Below are 5413 nucleotides of genomic sequence, written 5' to 3'. Positions count from 1 at the left end.
TTCTCACTTTGTTTCGGTTGTGACTTGGTCTATCAATGTGATAAACAGTAGTGGACTGAGGGCCAACCCCTGATGCAGTTCGACTTTTACTTCAAAGGGGTTTGTTATTCCAAAACATGTTTGGATCGCTGTTTTAGGTGATCTATACAGGGCATTCACCATAGTTATTAAATACTCACACAGTCCATATTTCCTCAGCACTGGTGTGAGCCTCCTTCTGTCAGCTTTATCATATGCCTTTTCTAGGTCTATAAATGCTCACAAACTTTTATCCTATTGGTACTCTAACCATTTCTCTATCACTTGCTCAATTACAAATGTGGCATCAGTGGTTCCTTGTCCTTTCCTAAAGCTGAACTGTTCTTGTTCAAGAAGGGGGTTCCTCCATTCTCCTAATCCTAGAATCCAAGATGTATTCCAGTATCTTCATCACATGAGACAGTTACTTTATACCTCAATAGTTTCTGCATTCAAGGATGCCTTCTTTCTTATGTATTGGGACCAAGACAGACTTGACCTAGAGTTGACCAAAAAATGTAATTTCCATCCTGCATGAAATCTGGAAATTTGGTTTTGTCCCAGACTGGGGTGAAAAGTCAAAATCTTGGAATTTTGAACAAATTGAAAAATTCCAAAAATATTTTATTTCAACCTCAAAATGTTTCTTTTCAGCTTTTACATTACATAATAATATAATATTCAAAATGATAAAGATTAAACATTTTGACTTTATTGAAATGAAACATTTTGATAATTGCCCATTGAAATTGTCTATCATGCTGCTATTTTCGCATGAAACATTTCAGTTTTGTCATATCAACATTTTCTAGTGGAGAATCTGAACTGATCTAATGTCATAATTTCTGTTCCATGGGAACTTCTGACATTTCAAAATTTCCTATCACTGGAACAAAAAATCAAAATTTCCCATGAACTGAAAATTCTGAACATTTTTGTTTCAGAAATATCAAAGTGACCATATCAAAGTGCCTTTTGAGTGTTATATATATATATATATATATATATATATATATATATATAAAAATTCCCCATCAGTCTCGAGGATTGACTGTAGTAGTTTCTCCATGATCTTATGCTCATATCAGCTGCTGTGCTCTGCAATGGAGGGGGTGGCAGTGAAGTTTCAGCTTCAGGTGTGGGCTGTACATCCACTTGTTCTTCCAGTCTTCTTGAGTCTGGGATGTAATGTGGAGTTGGTCTATCTCAAGCTGTGAGAGCAGCTTCCTCTTTACTATGTTGAAGCATTGGGTAACTAGCTGTTTCTCAGTACGTGTGGATGTAGGTCTTTTGTCCATCCATAGTCCCCTCATACGTTTCATATAGCCCCTCTCATTAGGTCTACTGTTGTAGTAGCATCCATCAATTCCAGTTCTCTGTTTCTCGTCATGAATGGTTTCCAGTAGCCCACTTATTGTCAGATTGTCCTCGTTCCTCAACATCTGGCGCAGACCTTGTTAATCCGGGCGATGCCCGAGCTGGCATGACTCTCCTAGTTCATGTCACTCTCATATTTGAGGTGGCAGGGGAAGCATTAGGGGTCTTTTGCCCAAGGACCCCTACTGGAAAGTTGGGTACCAACCAGGATTGAACCCCAGTCTCTCATATCAAAGGGCACGCTCTTAACCACTACGCTATCCAATCGTGTGTGTGTGTGTGTGTGTGTATACAGACCAGCTACAAGTATAGATAACATATAGATATAGATATCATCAGATTACATACAGACCAGCTACAAGTACCTTGGCGTCCCACATCACATGGAAACCATGATGAGGAGGCAAGGAAGACAGCAACATCCAAGTATCACCAAAGGATAAGACAGGTCCTGAAGAGCCAGCTCAGTGGGAAGACAAGATCCACGCCATCAACGGATACGCCCTGCCAGTCATCAGATACCCTGCGGTATAGTGAGCTGGCCAAAGAGGACATGGAGGCTGCCGATGTGAAACCCGGAAGCTCCTCACAATGCACGGAGGTTTCCACCCCAAGTCCAATACCCAGAGACTGTATACCAGCCGGAAAGAAGCGGGCGGGGCTTGGTGAGCGTCAAAGCCACTGTCCTGGATGAAACCCGGAACATCCAGGAGTACATCAGTAAGATGGCCCCAAGATGAGCTGCTGAGAGAATGCCTGAGGCAGCAGCAGACATGGGAGGAAGACCAAGCAGAAGAAGTGCCATGGCAAGACAAGGCCTGCATGGGATGTACCATCGACAGATAGCTGAGGTGGCTGACATTGGGAAATCTACCAGTGGCTGGAAGGGCTGGACTAAAAGACAGCACTGAGGCACTGATCATAGCAGCACAGGAACAGGCACTGACACCAGATCCATTGAAGCAGGGGTCTACCACACTAGAGAGGACCCAAGATGCAGACTGTGCAGAGAGGCCTCAGAGACAGTCCAACACATAGTGGCAGGATGTAAGATGCAGGCAGGAACAGCATACATACGGCACAACCAAGTGGCTGGCATTGTGTACAGGAACATCTGCACAGCCTATGGCTAGACCCTCCCAGACCAGATGGAGATTCCACAGAAGGTTGTGGAGAATAGCAGGGCTAAGATTCTGTGGGACTTCCAGATCCAGACGGACAGGCAGGTACTGGCCAATCAACCAGACATGGTGGTAATAGACAGGAGCAGAAGACAGCGGTGGTGATAGATATAGCAGTGCCAAGTGACAGCAACATCAGGAAGAAGGAATATGAGAAGCTGGAGAAGTACCAGGGCCTGAAAGAGGAACTAGAGAGGATGTGGGAAGTGAAGGCCAAAGTGGTCCCAGTGGTGAGGAGCACTCGGGCTGTGACTCCTAAGCTGGTGAGTGCTCCAAGTAACGTGACGCTCTTGTGGTACTTGTACTGAGTGCGCGGAATGGACCCGATATATCTGCAATTATGTGACTAATGACCTCTCACTATACTTGTAGTTGGATCTTGTAGATCCATACACCACCACACTCATAGTTTAGGTAGGCCCACAGTCGCGAGTATAGGCAATATAGGGCGGTTAGTGGTTATGCGAACCGAAGGGCACCGCCCTACATCGTGAAGAGATTATGTGGGTACAAAAGACTGGCGTCAAAAATCACCGAGGGTAGTTGAAACAACCCAGTCTCTCATATCAAAGGCAGCGCTCTTAACCACTACGCTATCAATCGTGTGTGTGTGTGTGTGTGTGTATACAGACCAGCTACAAGTATAGATATACATATAGATATAGAATATGCATCAGATTACATACAGACCAGCTACAAGTACCTTGGCGTCCCACAGTCACATGGAAACCATGATGAGGAGGCAAGGAAGACGCAACATCCAAGTATCACCAAAGGATAGACAGGTCCTGAAGGACCAGTCTCGGAACAAGAATGGGGAGAGGGTCAACTACATGATCCAGGACACTAGAACCCCTAAAAATGCTTCCCGCAGCTCTACGAACGAAGATACGCCCTGCCAGTCATCACAGATACTCCTTGCCAAAAGGATTATTAGAGAGTGAAACAATGAACTAGGCCGTCCTGGCCAAGCTCGGGCATCGCCCGCTGAGTATAAGCAGGTCGCGGTCGGCAGAAAGTAGATTGAAGCGAGATCGGAGGCTCCCCGCATGGTGAGAGAACAAATCACTGCCACAAAAGCTTCCTAGTGGAGAGCATTAGCTGACACCAACGAGCCATGTGCTATGTGTCACAACGCACCAAGAGACCCTGAGAATGATGGAATCGCTACTAGAAAACAGTCCATCATAAGCTCCAATTGGAGAGGCAGGGCAGAATCTATATATAAACGTACCAGCACGGGAAAAGCTAAGGTGGAGTGGACAAAAGGCGCTGAGACATGGAGACACCCACGAGACACAGGCCTCAGGTCACCAATAGGAATGAGAACATTCCACGCGCAATCAATGCCAAAAGGAGTAATCAGTTAGAGGGGACCCCAATAGAGTGCAGCTTGACCTAGAGAGAATGCTGAGTGAATGAGCGCACCGACACATGCAATCGAGCACATTAGAGGGAGAAGAATGAGCACCAAAGAGTCGAGAAAGAGATGTGCCATGGACAAGCACACCACCACCTGAGCCAGGGGAACACCTGCACTGGGATCATCCCCACGACACATCAGCTTGTGGCAGGAGCATCAGCATAAGGCTGCGTAATAGACAATTAGGCATAAAGGGGAATACAAATCCTGAGAGCCAACTAGGCTAGCCTGTCGAAATAACAGGGCAGGGAACTTGATTAAACCAGAGGTCTCTAGATGGCACAGGTGAGAAGGCATTACCTAGAGATACCTTAGACAGCACGAGGGAACTCAGGCACTTAGAAGCACTGCCAAATGAGACTCCCTTATTGGAGAAGGAACAGAAGTGTCCTCTAACACCACCCTATCAGAGAGGACCCATAAAGATCGAAAACGCAAACTGGACTGCAGGAGTAATAGAGGCCCTCGTACTGCTCTGAGAATCGCTGGGAACGATGTAGTGCGCATACAAACGCTAAAGAAAGACAAGGGCGAGCTATGATGGACCATGTAAGACCACTCCTGGAAGAATGCAGGATTGGGGCAGGAAGACGGATCAACAAGCAAGCGCGAACATCGGAGAGAAGTGAACGGACACAGTCAGCTGGTGGAACAAAAAGAAGGTGTAGAGATAAACAGATAAAGACTGCTACTGAGAAAATGACAAGAGCTGAGCCCTAGATGAACTGGCTAACATGGCTCTGCTACAGGTACTGGGCTACAGACATCTAAGCGAGGCACACACTAGACGCACAGCAGAAGTGGCGCAACATAAGTAGAAATGCCCCTCACCTGTTACTCCAGAAAACGAACATACTCGAAGGGAAGCTCCCAAGTTCTTGCAGCTGCCAACAACCAATAAAGAGCAAACGCCAGATCACATAAAGCTGAACAGTAACTGGAGGGAAGCACATATTATGGGAGAGAGAGCCAAAGCTGACTTAACACCAGTGACAAAGGGATTCTCTGCAGTGACCCGTGATCTTTGTGTAGACAAACAAGGAAAATAACAGACAAGAGACAGGAGCACGCAATCTGCCAAACAGGATAACCTAGTCGCAAACTCCAACACCCAAGTGTAGAAAAGCAACTGGTGGTATCAGACAGGACAGGCAGGTAAGACATGAAGAGCCTGGAGACAGACACTGGAGCCAGCACTCATCAACGTACTGGCCGAGAAGTAGAGATGTAATCAGATATAGCAGTGCAAAGTGTACAGCAACAATCAGGACAGAAGGAATATGAGAATCTGGAGAAGTACAGGGCCGAAAGAGGAACTAGAGAGGAGTGTGGAAGTGAAAGGCCAAAGTGGTCCCAGTGGTGGTAGGAGCACTCGGGGCTGTGACCCTAAGCTGGGTGAGTGGCTCAACAGGTT

The sequence above is a fragment of the Chelonoidis abingdonii genome, chromosome 1 (assembly GCF_003597395.2).
Source record: "Chelonoidis abingdonii isolate Lonesome George chromosome 1, CheloAbing_2.0, whole genome shotgun sequence".
NCBI lineage: Eukaryota > Metazoa > Chordata > Testudines > Testudinidae > Chelonoidis > Chelonoidis abingdonii.
Note: the sequence above shows the minus strand (reverse complement) of the source record.